Source organism: Tursiops truncatus, chromosome 16 (genome assembly GCF_011762595.2).
Source record: "Tursiops truncatus isolate mTurTru1 chromosome 16, mTurTru1.mat.Y, whole genome shotgun sequence".
Taxonomy (NCBI): Eukaryota; Metazoa; Chordata; class Mammalia; order Artiodactyla; family Delphinidae; genus Tursiops; species Tursiops truncatus.
The window spans coordinates 31,954,325-31,970,477 of NC_047049.1; the positions used below are offsets into that span (position 1 = coordinate 31,954,325).

Consider the following 16,153-nt stretch of genomic DNA (forward strand, 5'->3'; position numbering starts at 1 on the left):
CAGGCTGGTTTGCTGCCATCACAACCCCTCTCCTTTGTGAAGGGAAGCAAACTCAGGACCGTGGCCAGCAGTCCTAAACCTGCAGGTTGCTCAGGGAAGTGGCAAATGCATTCTCCTCCAGGAAGAGACCCGGAACCCTGGCCGTTAAGGGGCCTTGAGTCAGAGATCTTAGGTTACCGTAGGTCATCTTTTGGTGACCAACCACTAAAGGAGTCATTTGCTCAAACAGTAGCACCCCTGTTGCTCTAGAGACTGATTTGTTAAGAGAGACAGACAGGTCATTCCACCAGCCCTTCTTCCTCTGAAACAGCAAATCATCTACGCTTAAGTAGTATTCATCACCGCAGGCAATAGCTGATGTCCTTTACTGATGAAGGGACTAGCTTTCTAATAGTAAGGATTCTAGTTAGATGGTAGTGCTGGGATTTCACTTGGCAGATATCTGAAACTTGGACACACTGCAGACAGTTTAGACACGAGCAGTTCTAATCTATAAGACAAAAACTTCCAGGCAGAAAATTACTTCATGTTAAAGCTCTTGATTTTTCTTTCTATCTTTTCCTTCCTTCCTTCCTTTCTCTTTCTATTAATCCTTATTTTAAACTCTTTCTAAGTTTGTAAAAGGCAAGGTGGCTGAAACTTTGTAATTTGGGCAAATCAAGATAAAATGAAAGCTCTCTGAACCACAGCAAGTTTGATGCATTTACAAATACAGTAACAACTGTGACCTGGGTTTATTGACTGAGGGGGATGAATGGGTAATATACATTCTTAGAACTTTCTCCAGTCCCTTTCCTCAGATAATGTGCCAAATGTCCGATGCTTTTCTTGTTCAACGACAGTATTACTTCTTAGGAGTGGATCTTACGTACAGGGTGCCTCCCTTCCGGTGGAGGCCAGATACTGGGAGTGTCAAGTGACCACTATGGCTGTTTTCCGTGGCCTCCAAGGCTAATTTGTTTCCCGACAAAATGAAACAGGATGTCAGCATTACTGTCCTCAGTGCAAGTTGTGTCTTGTGGCTAAGAACTCCTCTTTTCCTCCAGCCTTTAGTTTACATTGATAGAGTTACTTCCTGCCAAGAGCAATTTAAGATTTGACCTATTTCTTGTCCTTCTTGCCTACCATGTTCATCTGATTTTATTTCTTCTGTCACGATTACTCTAAAATGAAGACAAAATGGAAGAAATGTATTGGAATATCTCTGATCTGACTTGCATCATCCTTTAATTACTAAGCTTTTGGACAACTTCCTGGAGAGGAAAAACAGTCACAGACTTTGATGAAGTGATTCCCTCTGACTTGGAACGCTCTTCTTCCAGCTTCCCCCCCCCCCCCCCCCCGGTACGCAGGCCTCTCACCGTTGTGGCCTCTCCCGTTGCGGAGCACAGGCTCCGGACGCCCAGACTCAGCGGCCATGGCTCACGGGCCCAACCGCTCCGCAGCATGTGGGATCTTCCCGGACCGGGGCATGAACCCGTGTCCCCTGCATAGGCAGGCAGACTCTCAACCACTGCACCACCAGGGAAGCCCCCAGTTCTTGATTTAGTAAACATCAGTGGTCTTTCAGGACGAAGCCCCAGCGTCCCTCCTCTAGACAGTCTTCTCTGCTGGCCCACCAGGCCTAGGATCTGTTGTGCTCCTGTATCCAGGGCACACCTCCTGGGCACACATCACATGAGACACTAACCATAGCCTCCTGAAAGGAATGAAGCCCCCATAAGAGCTATTCCTCTATCTGTATCAGCTTCGTCTACTCGGCCCTGAGCAGGGAGATAGTCCGCAAATGTCTGGTGAATGAATCTGTAAATGGATGCTTCATCATTGTCCAAAGAAGTACAATGAAAGCCACACATGTAATTTAAAACTTTCTAATAGCCACATGGAAAAAGAAAAAGGTAAAATCAATAAATCAATTTTTTTTTTGTTTGTTTTTTTTTTCAATAAATCAATTTTAACAATATATTGTATTTAGTGCCATATACCCAAAGTGTTATCATTTTAATCTATGCCACTAGCCACGTGTCAAATTCTCAATAGGCATGTGTAGCTACTGGCTACCTTACTGGACCACACAACCTGCACCTACCTTAAAACAAGACATCTTGGATTTCTGCTTCGCTTCTAGATACCATGTTCTTTTCCCTTGTTCCCATGTGTCCACCAAATCTCTTCTAATTGCCTTGTACTCTGGCTTCTCAATTCTGCCCGTCCTCCAGCAGGACAGCTATTTTGAAAGCATCCCGATGATTTCTCCAGCCAAAACCTATGTTGACTTAAAGAAAAATGCACAACATGAGAATTGTGAGTTTGAGTTTGATTCGGGGTCTTACTGAGGACTCCCGCCCGGGAGACAGCCACTCTAGCTCTGAGGAACTGCTCTGAAGAGGTGGGCGAGGAGCCAGGATACACATGACTTTTTTTTGGCTGGGAAATACGTGTAGTCAGGCATGCATCTTGGTAAAAGATCACTGCTAATCACAAAGAACAGACGTCTCAAGTTAATGATTTTAGGTTTTTCTATGTATGGGAAGATGCAAGAATCTGGGTTCCCTGAAATTCTTCCTGAGATATGCATCTAATTATCTAGGGTCCTGTTTATCCAAAGCAGAGTGCCTCATCCTGTTTTTCATGAATTCACCTCAAGGTGCACTGTTGGTGGCTGACTTCAGTGGGCTGTGATTTAACCCACTTGTGTAACTGGGTGATGACTGATGCTTGTGGTTCTTTGTTGTTCACTTCCCACTTTTGGTCATAAATTTGACCAAGGTTTGGGAGGGAGTTCATGACCAATTTGTCCCATGGAGCTGGGAAGACTCATTCCTAGGTCAGGTGAGGATTTCGTTGATAGGCTATTCGTGTGCTATTCTGAATTAGGCCTTGTTATCCTAAAAAGTCTCTGGATCATCTATCTTACTAGCTTATTATGATCCAGGAAGTGTTTCTCCCTTATTGCTTTTTCCCATATTTAGAGTTACACTATTACAATTAATTTTATGGAGAACTATATATACGTGACCAATTGCCTCAAGACATTTAGCCATCGTTAATATTGTCAGAGACCTGGTTACACATTGGGTAATACAAGAAACAACAATCTTATAAAATATGGTATGAATAATAGCACGAATAGCATTAGTACGGCTATAGTACAGCAATGAGAGACACAAAGCATAAACAGTTAAAAAACAACGAAGAACAAATTAGAACAATGATTAGTATAACTGGTTGCAGTCTGGATCACAATACACCACCAAATCCAGAGGGAAGCCAGCTGAAAAAGCCAAATTCTGGATGGATCAGGTAGAGAGAAAAAGATAAATGCTTCATCTTTGTTTACATAGGTATACTTTAGTCAGGAGGAAGTAAAAAGAGGAAAGGAAGGAAGGGAGGGAGGGAGGAAGGAAGGAAGGAAAAGGAAAGGAAAGAAAGACAGGAAGAAAGAAAAGGAAAGAAAAGAAGGAAGGGAAAGAAAGAAAGAAGGAGAACAGGAAGGAAGGAAGAAAGAAAGAAAAGAAAGAGATTCCACCAAAGAAGAAAAACTTAAATTGATAATTAATTTTGCAACAGCAAAAATGGAAACTGGACCTCAATGGAAAGGTAGCTTTAATGTGCTAAAAGGATACAATAACAAACCTAAGAATTGTATACAAGCAAAAATATCTTTTGAAAGAAGTGAAAGCATTTACAGAAAAACAGCAACAGATTTGTCATTAGCATAATGAACTAAAGGGTAATAGTAAAAATATTTTTTAAGAAGAAGGGGGGAAATCCCAGATAAAAGAGTGGAGAAGCAGGAACAAAATTAAATATGTGGGTAACTCCAAATAAATAAAAAATGTATAAAACAGTGATAATATGTGATAGAATTTAAATATTTGTGTATATTATAGTCATAGTTAGCAGGTTTCCTCATATCTGGAAAACAAATATTAAAAGCCAGTACTATTTCAGACAAAAAGTCATAAAACTTATAAATCATATTCATCAGTTCATTCGGTCCCATGTAATTAATTCTTATTGATCTTGATCTCTTGTTAGAAGTTTATGAAGCCATCAGGTTTTCTGTTAGAATTCTGTAATTTCTTACCCAGTTCGGTGGTATGATCTAAAAGTTATCAGAAACCTGTTTCTAAAAAGTCCTTTCTATGAACCGTCTTGAAGATCTTCATTTTTGTAAAAGCATCAGAGTAATATAAATGTCAAAGACTTTAAATGGCATGGTTAAAGACCTGATTACAATGCAATTGACAAAGAAACTTGGTTATTTATGCAACATATAACATCTTAAGTAAAATTATGACATAACATTATACCAGGACATATCCAATTTTAGGAATTTCACATAATTTCTAGAACATTTATAACATTTACCCATATAACCTAAGAAAGTTTATCATTACTCATTTGACAATGCTTCCCATGTAATTCAACATACCAAAAAAGCCTAATTAATCTCTCTCTTTGAGATGTTTCAGGGAACTTCTGAAGTATCCCAAATTTAGCTAGAGGTCAAAAGAACTTCATTTAGAATTTGATTTAGGGAAGTTTGTCAAAGATATCAGCAGATTTTAAAACACTTGGTCAGATAGGATAGTAGGTCACTATGAAACAATACTTATTTACTCAACCAATGAGACAAAAAGATTTCAAAGGCAAATACAGAAAGTTGCAACAGATTACTTAAAAGGTTAGAGAAACTTTACAATCTGTTATCAAAAGTTGATCAATATTCCAAGAAAACTTTGCCCTCTTAACAGAAAAACAAATCCTACTTTTACACCACCTTGCTTTTACTATTAAAACTCATTCACTTTTTCAGTCTTAGCCAGTCCTGACCACCCACAAAATTCCTTTCTAAAGATTTCTGTTTTTCTCACAAACCTTCTACAACTTTCTATTTCCATATTAGTTCATTCCTTATTTTCTTTTCCATTTAGAAATAACCAGGGACTTCCCTGGTGGTCCAGAGGTTAAGACTCTGCCCTCCCAATGCAGGGGGCCTGGGTTCGATCCCTGGTCAGGGAACTAGATCCTGCATGCATGCTGAAACTAAGAGACCACACGCCACAACTAAAGATTCTGAATGCCACAAGGAAGATTCAGCACACAGCAATGAAGATCTGGCATGCCGCAACGAAGACCCCGCTCAGCCAAAACAAAAAAAGAAAGAAAGAACCAGCTTCAGGGCAAACTCACTTTCTTTTCCCTTAACAAAATGTATTTCCATTCTTCGTATCCTTAAAAAAAAAAAAGTTCCTTGCATAAGATGTTTTCCTTATTAATTTTAGTAGTTTAAATTACATATACTAATCAGAATTGTTAACCTTGTAAACAAAGAATGTTGCCCACCATTCCAATTCTACAAAGATCAAGTCATTAGCCACTGCCGTTGCTGACCTACAAGTACACCCTGAAAGGAATTCGGGATTAAGCATTCTGTGTTTTGGATATATGGGCCCCTAGTCAAGGTGCATATCTAAGGAAGAATTTTAAGGACCCCAGAGTCTTGCATTTTCCATATATAAGCACTAAAATCATGAACTCAATTTCTTTTTTTTATCAGCAGTAATTCTTTTTTTACAAAAATATATGTTTGACTACATGTATTTCCCAGCCAAAAACTTCATATATATATTGGCTCCTCTTTTACCTCTTTGGAGGGGTTCCTCAGAGCTATCTGAGAGGCTGTCTGCCAGGCTATAGTCTTCAGTAAGACACTCAATAATGCTCAGCTCATGGCTCTTACATTGTGAGGGTTTTTTTTTTCAGTCAAAAACCTTTAAAAACCTTAATTTCTAGTGAAATCTAGAAAGAGGAAGGAAGAAGCAATTATGAACTATCTTTTACATTACCTTTCTGTAGAATGGTAAACATAAATGCTATTCATTATTTCTAAAAACTCATGCCCCTTCTCAGAAAATTTTTCAGTGCAGCATCAAACATATTTATTTTTTAAATAAATTTATCTATCTATCTATCTATCTATCTAGATATCTATCTTTGGCTGCGTTGGGTCTTTTGTTGTTGCTCATGGGCTTTCTCTAGTTGTGGCGAGCGAGGGCTACTCTTCATTGCGATGCGTGGGCTTTTCATTGTGGTGGCTTCTCTTGTTGCAGAGCACAGGCTCTAGGTGCGCAGGCTTCAGTAGTTGTGGCACACCGGCTCAGTAGTTGTGGCTCGCGGGCTCTAGAGCACAGGCTCAGTAGCTGTGGCACACGGGCTTAGTTGCTCCGCGGCATGTGGGATCTTCCCGGACCAGGGCTCGAACCTGTAATCTCCACACCTGTAATGTGTGCGCTGAGTCATGGACTCCCCTTCCTTTATTCTATGGGGTCTTATTCCTTGCTTTGAGTCTGATACCAACATGATAAGGACGGAGCCTTCTTTCAAGAACTCATATAACGGGGCTTCCCTGGTGGTGCAGTGGTTGAGAGCTCGCCTGCCGATGCAGGGGACACGGGTTCGTGCCCCGATCCAGGAAGATCCCACATGCCGCGGAGCAGCTGGGCCCGTGAGCCATGGCCGCTGAGCCTGCACGTCCGGAGCCTGTGCTCCACAACTGGAGAGGCCACAACAGTGAGAGCCCCGCGTACCACAAAACAAAAACAAAAACAAAAACACAAAACAAAACACAGAAGGGATGATAAAAATGGAAAAAATTATCATTTTGCAACAATTCAGCTTAGGACCATCAATAAACGCTAACACTGTTGGGTGAACGCTTTGGGTGTAGGATATTCACAAGGTCTTAAAGTATCATGCCATAAATTTTTATTAATTATGTATTAGATAATGGAACCTCTGCAATGTAGACATCTGGGAGATACCACTTTATTTAGTGAGAAGGTTGACATAACCAATAATGGGGTAAGTGATATTATGTGCCCTCACCTCCCCAATGAGATTCAGTGGGACATGCATATTACCTATGTAGTTCTCTCACCAAAATCATAACTGGAATCTAATATCTAGAAAACAATCAAACATTTTACATGACTACTAGCCTGGACTCCAAAAAGATAAATGTACTGAAAAGAAATAAAGAAACAAAGAGAACTGTTCTTGATTACAGGAGACCAAAGGGAAAAGATAACCAAATGATATGCTTGTTCCTTCACTGGAGACTGAATTGCAAAGAGAAAAGGCTATAAAAGATATTCTAGGAAAGTTGGAAAAATTTAAATATAGGTTGTGTATTAGACGATATTGTATCAACAGTAACTCCTGAGCACAAATATTATTACTGTTATGAATGAGAAAATCTTTGTTCTTGGGACATACATATGATGAACTGAGGGACAGACAGATTTCAACACACTTTCATACACACACATTTAAAATATATACATTTTTGAAAGTTATTTAGATTTAAATTTTTTAAAGATCTTTTTTGATGTGGACAATTTTTAAAGTCTTTATTGAATTTGTTACAATATTGCTTCTGTTTTATGTTTTGGATTTTTGGCTGTGAGGCATGTGGGATCTTAGCTCCCCAACCAGGGACTGAACCTGCATCCCCTGCACTGAAAGGTGACGTCTTAACCACTGGACCGCCAGGGAAGTCCCTAGATTTACATTTTTTAAAATACAAAACTGGGGGAAAATTCCATCCCCTAATTCTATCAGATAAAAGGTATAATTTTGTTTTAAAAATTATTCCCTTATATATATATATATTTAATTTTATTTTTTTATACAGCAGGCTCTTATTAGTTATCCATATTATACATATTAGTGTATACATGTCAATCCCAATCTCCCAATTCATCCCCCCCACCCCTCCCACCCCCCGCTTTCCCGCCTTGGTGTCCATACGTTTGTTCTTTACAACTGTGTCTCTATTTCTGCCGGTTCATCTGTACCATTTTTCTAGATTCCACATATATGTGTTAATATACGATATTTGTTTTTCTCTTTCTGACTTACTTCACTCTGTATGACAGTCTCTAGGTCCATCCACGTCTCTGCAAATGACCCAATTTCGTTCCTTTTTATGGCTGAGTAATGTTCCATTGTATATATGTACCACATCTTCATTATCCGTTAGTCTGTCAACACGCATTTAGGTTGCTTCCATGACCTGGCTATTGCAAACAGTGCTGCAATGAACACTGGGGTGCATGTGTCTTTTTGAATTACGGTTTTCTCTAGGTATATGCCCAGTAGTGGGATTGCTGGGTCATATGGTAATTCTATTTTTAGTTTTTTAAGGAACCTCCATACTGTTCTCCATAGTGGCTGTATCAATTTACATTCCCACCAACAGTGCAAGAGGGTTCCCTTTTCTCCACACCCTCTCCACCATTTGTTGTTTGTAGATTTTCTGATGATGCTCATTCTAACTGGTATGAGGTGATACCTCATTGTAGTTTTGATTTGCATTTCTGTAATAATTAGTGATGTTGAGAAGCTTTTCATGTGTCTCTTGGCCATCTGTGTGTCTTCCTTGGAGAAATGTCCATTTAGATCTTCTGCCCATTTTCAATTGGGTTGTTTGTTTTTTTAATATTGAGCTGCATCAGGTGTTTATATACTTTGGAGATTAATCCTTTGTTGATTCGTTTGTAAATATTTTCTCCCATTCTGAGGATTGTCTTTTCATCTTGTTTATAGTTTCCTTTGCTGTGCAAAAGCTTTTAAGTTTCATTAGGTCCCATTTGTTTATTTTTGTTTTTATTTCGATTAGTCTAGGAGGTGGGTCAAAAAACATCTTGCTGTGATTTATGTCAAAGAGTGTTCTTCCTAGGTTTTCCTCTAAGAGTTTTATAGTGTCCAGCCTTACATTTGGTCTTTAATCCATTTTGAGTTTATTTTTTGTATGGTGTCAGGGAGTGTTCTAATTTCATTCTTTTACATGTAGCTGTCCAGTTTTCCCAGCACCACTTACTGAAGAGACTGTCTTTTCTCCGTTGTAGATCCTTGCCTCCTTTGTCATAGATTAGTTGACCATAGGTGCGTGGGTTTATCTCTGGGCATTCTATACTGTTCCATTGATCTATTTTTCTGTTTTTGTGCCAGTACCATACTGTCTTGATTACTGTAGCTTTGTAGTATAGTCTGAAGTCTGGAAACCTGATTCCTCCAGCTCCGTTTTTCTTTCTCAAGATTGCTTTGGCTATTTGGGGTCTTTTGTGTCTCCATACAAACTGTAAAATTTCTTGTTCTAGTTCTGTGAAAAATGACATTGGTAATTTGATAGGGATTGCATTGAATCTGTAGGTTGAGTTGGGTAGTATAGTCATTTTCAGTGTTGATTCTTCCAATCCAAGAACATGGTATATCTTTCCATCTGTTTGCATCATCTTTGATTTCTTTCATCAGAGTCATAGTTTTCTGCATACAGGTCTTTTGCTTCCTTAGGTAGGTTTATTCCTAGGTATTTTGTTCTTTTTGTTGCAATGGTAAATGGGAGTGTTTCCTTAATTTCTCTTTCTGAATTTTCGTTGTTGGTGTATAGGAATGCAAGATATTTCTGTGCATTAATTTTGTATCCTGCTACTTTACTAATTCATTGATTAGCTCTAGTAGTTTTCTGGTAGCATCTTTAGGATTCTCTATGTATAGTATCATCTCACCTGCAAACAGTGACAGCTTTACTTCTTCTTTTCCAATTTGGATTTCTTTTATTTCTTTTCCTTCTCTGATTGCTGCGGCCAAACTTCCAAAACTATGTTGAATAATAGTGATGAGTGTGGGCACCCCTAAGGGACTTATGGGACATCAACAAGTGGATCAATATACACATTATGGGAAAAGAGAGAAAGCTTATTTGAAGAAATAATGGCAAAAACTTCCCGTATCTGGGTGAAAATTTATCACTCAGATTCTATAAGGCCAACACACTCTAACTAGGATGAACTAAAGAAATCCACTCTGAGATACATTATACTCAAATTGTCAAAATCAAAGACAAGGAGAGAATTTTGGTAGCAGCAAAACAAGTGACTTGTCACATACAAAAGAACAATCATAAGACTAACAATGGTCTTCTAAGCAAAACCACTGCAGGCCAGGAAGCAATGGGGGACTTCCCTGGTGGCGCAGTGGTTAAGACTCCACTCTCCCAATGCAGGAGGCCCAGGTTCGATCCCTGGTCAGGGAACTAGATCCTATGTGCATGCCGCAACTAAGAGTTCACATGCCACAACTAAGGAGCCTGTGAGCCACGACCAAGGAGCCCACCTGCAGCAACTAAGAGCTGGTGCAACCAAATAAATAAAATAAATATTAAAAAAAAAAGAAAGCAATGGGATGATATATTCAAAATGCAGAAAGAAAAAAGCTGCCAACAAGGAATACTGTATCTGGCAAAACAATTCGTTAAAAACAAAAGACAAATAAACACTTTCCCAAATATACAAAAGCTGAGGAAATTAATTGCCACTAGACATGTCTTATAAGAAAAGCTAAAAGAATTCCATAACATTGAAACAACAGAACACTGAGCAGCAACAGAAAAGCATATGAAAGTATAAAGGTAGCTGACATAGGTAAATATATAGACAAATCCAGAATACTGTCACAATGTAGAGGTGGTGAATAAACCACTATTACTTCTAGTATAGAAGTTAAAAGACAAAATCGACAAAACTTTAGCTAGACTAACTAAGAAGAAAAGAGAGAAGATGCAATAAATAAAATAAGAAGTCAAGAAGAGATGTTAAAGCCAATACCAGTGAAATACAAAAAAAAAAGAAGAGGCTACTATGAACAATTATCTACCAACAAATTGGATAATCTACAAGAAATGAATACATTTCTAGAAACGCACAACCTGTTAGGATTGATTCATGAAGAAATAGAAAATCTGACTAACCAATAATGATAAGGTTGTCAAATCAGTAATAAAAAATCCTAACAACAAAAAAAAGTCCAGAATCAGATGGTTTCACTGGTGATTCTACAAACACTTAAGGATCGGCAAGCATTGCCAATCCTTCTCAAAATCTTTTGAACTTACATAAATCAATAAATGTGATTCACTACATTAAAAGAATGAAGAGTAAAACTCATATGATCATCTCAATAGATGCAGAAAAAAACATCTGACAAAATTCGAAATTCTTTCATGATAAAAGCACTTCTATAGTACTTTACTCAACACAGTAAAAGCCATATACGACAAGCCCACAGCTAACATCATACTCACAGTTGAACAGTTGGAAGCTTTTACCCTAAGATCAGAAACAATATGATTGGGCTTCCCTGGAGGCACAGTGGATAAGAATCTGCCTGCCAATGCAGGGGACACAGGGATCCCTGGTCTGGGAAGATCCCACATGCCGCAGTGCAACTAAGCTTGTGCGCCACAACCGCTGAACCTGCGCTCTAGAGCCCGTGAGCCACAACTACTGAAGCCCGCGCGCCTAGAACCCGTGCTCCACAAGACAATCCACTGCAATGAGAGGCTCGCGCACCGCAATGAAGAGTAGCTCCCGCTCGCCACAACTAGAGAAAGCCCATGTGCATCAACAAAGACCCAATGCAGCCAAAAATAAATAAATAAAAAATTTTAAAAATTAAAAAAAAAAGAAACAATATGATTGTGCCCACTCTTATCACTCCTATTAAACATAGTACTGGAAGTCCTAGCCAGAGCAATCACACAAGAAAAATAAATAAAAGGTATCCAAAGGAAAAGAAAAAAGTCTGTTTGCACATGCACAAAACCCTAAAGACTCAACTAAAAATTGATAGAACTAATCAATGAACTCAGTAAAGGTGCAGGATACAAAAATCAATATACAAGAATCATCTGTGTTTCTATAGACTATCAACAAGCTCTATGGAAAAAATTAAGGAAATTAATCCCATTTTAAACAGCAACAAAAACAATAGAATACTTAGGAATAAATTTAACCAAGGAAGGAAAAGCTCAAGACGATGTGGTAGATATATACAATGGAATACTACTCAGCCGTAAAAAATAGAACGAAATAATGCCATTTGCAGCAACATGGATGCAACTAGAGATTTTCATACTAAGTGAAGTAAGTCAGAAAGAGAAAGACAAATATCATATGATATCACTTATATGGGGAATCTGAAATATGGTACAAATGAACCTATCTACAAAACAGAAACAGATTCAAAGACATAGAGAACAGACTTGTGGTTGCCAAGGGGGAGGGAGTGAGGGAGAGGGATGGACTGGGAGTTTGGGGTTGGTAGATGCAAACTATTACATTTAGAATGGATAAACAACAAGGTCCTAACGTATAGCACAGGGAACTATACTGAATATCCTGTGGTAAACCATAATGGAAAAAAATATTAAAAAAGAATGCAAAAGAAAAACAAGAGAAAGCTCTGTACAATGTTCTTTCACAAGACATTGATGAAATAAAGAAGGCACAAATAAATGGAAAGATACATACTGTTTACAGATCAATCTTAGTATTGTTAATATGTCCTTATTACCCAAAGACATCTATAGATTCAATACAATTTCCACCAAAATTCTAACGGCATTTTTTAAAGAAATATAAAAAACAATCCTAATATTTATATGGACGACCCCAAATACCCAAAGAAGTCCTGAGAATGAAGAAAGAAGCTGAATGTATTAAATTTTCTGTCTTCAAATTATATCACAAAGCTAAAAAAGAAAGTCAACACAGTAGTATACTGGCATAAAAACAGACATATAGACCAATGAACAGAACTGAAAGCCCAGAAATAAACCCACACATATACTATCAACTAATATTTGACAAAGGAGTCAAGAATACTCATTGGGGAAAGGATAGTCTCTTCAATAAGTGGTGTTGGGAAAACTGGACGTCCAAAAGTAAAAGAATGAAACAGGACCCCTATCTTACAGCACTCAGAAACATCAACTCTAAGTGGATTAGAGACTTAAATGTATGACCTGAAACAATAAAACTCCAAGAAGAAAACTCAGGGAAAAGACTTCTTGACATTGGTCTTGGCAATGATTTTTTTTTTTAATATAACAAAAGCACAAGCAATAAAAGCAAAAATAAACAAGGGGACTATATCAAACTAAAAAGCTTTTCTGCAAGCAAGACAAAATGATCAACAAAATGAAATGGCAACCTACAAACGGAGAGGAAATGTTTGCAAATCATATATCTGATAAGAGGTTAATATCAAAAATATTTATTTAAAGAAACCATTACAACTTAATAGGAAAAAATAATCTGGTTAAAAACAGGCAGAGGAACTGAACAGACATTTTTCCAAAGACATACAGATGGCCAACATGTACATTAAAAAAAGTGCTCAAAATCACTAATCATCAGGGAAATGCAAATCAAAACCACAATGAGACATCACCTCACACCTGTTAGAATGACTGTCATCAAAAAGTAAAAAGATAACAAATGTTGGATAGGATGTGGAGAAAAAAGAACACTTGTGCACTGTTGGTGTGAATGTAAACTGGTGTGAATGTAAACAGCCAATTTGTAACACAGTATGGAGGTGCCTCCACATATTAAAAATAGAACTACCGTATTATCCAGGATTCCTACTTCTGGGTATATATCTGAAGGAAATGAAAACTGGATATCAAAGAGATTCCTGTGCTCTCACGTTTACTGCAGCATTATTCACAATATCCAACATGTGGAAACAACCTATCTGTCCATAACATGATGGAAGAAATTTTCACATACTGAGGTATGGAGAAGTCATTCTGGCTTATACATGATATGGCTTAGATTTTATGCTGTCTAGAACAGCCTGTTTTGTGGCCTTAAACATGCATTGTACATCTGCTTTAACCATTAAAGAAGAGAATGCATTTATAAATTAAAATGGAGTAACTGTGGTTCAGGCATTCAAAATGGGGCTGGCTGGGTGGCCATGGTGGACGTGGTTTCAGACACATTCCTGCATTACTGAGAACATGAATTTTCCGAAGTGTATCAGACTCAAGGACACCACCAACCATTCTCTACAAAATATCTGCTGACAGCTGCCACCTGCAACCTTATGGTCTCAAGGTCTCCCTTGTAACTGTGCAACCATTTCAGACCCAAACCAATACCTCCTTAACAAGAATCCCTACTTCTTGTCACCTTCAATTATAGTTCTTGACAAACAACCCACGTATTTTGTGGGTTTTGCCTTTATAAATCTCCCCCATTTTGTAGTCCGGCAGAACTCAATTCAAGTGCTTCTTGAATCTGTGTCTCCCAGGCTGTAATTCTCAGTTTGGCTCAAATAAAATCATTTTCTATTCCTATTATTATTTCCACTGACAAACAGATGAATGTTTTTCACTTATATCCATTTGATTCATGAACAATATGGGAGTTAGGGGCATGGACCCCCTGCACAGGCAAAAATCCATGCATAACTTTACAGCCAGTCTTCCATATCCACAATTTCACATCTGATGATTCAACCAACCACAGAACGTGTAGTACTGTACTACATATTTATTTTTTTAAATCCGCATATAAGTGGACCTACACATTTCAAACCCATGCTGTTCAAGGGTCAAATATATACACACACACAATGGAGCATTACTCAGCCATGAGAAAGGAGGGAATCCTTGCATTTGCAATGACATGGATGGCTCTTGAGGGCATTAGGCTGAGTGAAATGCGTCACATAGAAAAAGACAAATACCAACCACATGATTTAACTTAAATGTGGAATCTAAAAAAGCCAAACTCAAAGAAACAAAGAGTAGAAGGGTGGTTTCCAGGGGCTGGCGAGTGTGGGAAATGGGGAGATGTTGGTCAAAAAGTACAAACTTCCCGTTAGATTATGAATAAATTCTGGGGAGCTAATGTGCAGAACTGTGATTTCAGTTAACATTACTGTATAATATACCTGCAAGTTGCTAAGGGAGTAGATCTTAAATGTTTCCCAAAGAAATGGTAATTATGTAGTCTGATGGAGCTGTTAGACAATGCTATGACGGTAATCATATTGCAATATCTGAGCATGTCAAATCAATAAGTTGTATATCTTATACTAACACAATGTTGTATACCAACTGTATCTCAGTAAAGCTGAGGGGGAAATATTGAGTGTAAATCACATCCTTTCAAGAAAGTCGATTTTTTTTTTTTAACCTGGATATGTAGGTGTAGTTACAGCTACAGTGCAGGGAAAATGTGTGCTCCAGCAGAAAACTATACTATACCTCACCCCTGTGCTTTATCTGACTGTGATTTTATTGGAGATGTCTGTAATAATTTGTAAATTATCAATACCTAATAGCAGTACAAAATAATTCTTGCCTATAGACATACAAGCTCTGTTCTGTCCAGTAGAGGTTCAATTGACTTTCCCAGCTAGTTCTGTCTTCATTTGCACATTCATGTCAACATTCCTCTACTCTAAGTAAGTCTGTACTTTTTTACCCTTCTCCCTTGAACAGATAGTAACACCTTATTACAACAGGTTGTAACGGATTTCCTCATTAACGAATTAAATAATATCTTTATCTTGTGTTCACTTAAAAAAAGAAGAAATAAAAATGATCAACAGGTACATGAAAAGATGGTCAACATCACTAATCATCATGTTTTGTACTGGTCTCAGCCTATCAATAACCAACAGTGTGGCTGGACCAGACCTTGTGATTCTTATTATGATTGCAAGAAGTCCTTCAGCAAAAACCATGAGGAAACTTTGAAAAATAGAACTTTATTACCTACAAGACCTGGGAATTGCAGGCACACCTGGGAACACAGTGTGAGGTTGTGAGTGGGGTGAGAGAGAGACTCACACAGGGCCTGGGGTTCTGCTCTCACTGGGGTAAAGTGCGGGGGCATAGGGTTTCAATGGCTCACTACTGGTGAATTTAGAACATAAAGAGTGGGAACACAAAGCACTAGAAGAGACAAAAACAAGTAGCCCAAATGGTCAGTAACTGAAATCAACTGAGAACAAACGAGGCTCAGTAGGGGGAGCTCTTCATCTAGTCCCGTGGCTGGCATATGTTTATTTGATAGCCTTCTTTGAAGGGGACGCTGCTTTGAAATGGATGCCTTAAGCAATCATAGCCTACATCAGGTACTTGCATTACAAAAAAAGAAAAAAAAAAACTGTCTGGGTTTAAACTACACATTAGAAAATTCAAATCAAAAGCAAAGAGTTATCACCTCACATCTGCTGGGATGGCCATTATCAAAAAAAAAAAAAGAAAGAAAGGGAGGAAGGA

At 38.2% G+C, this 16,153-nt stretch overlaps 1 pseudogene; it reads right to left on the minus strand.

Annotated features, from left to right (window-relative positions):
* Positions 1 to 639: 639 nt before the first annotated feature.
* Positions 640 to 16,153, minus strand: part of LOC101330620 (cytochrome P450 2C18-like) — a 59,336-nt pseudogene continuing 43,822 nt past the window's right edge.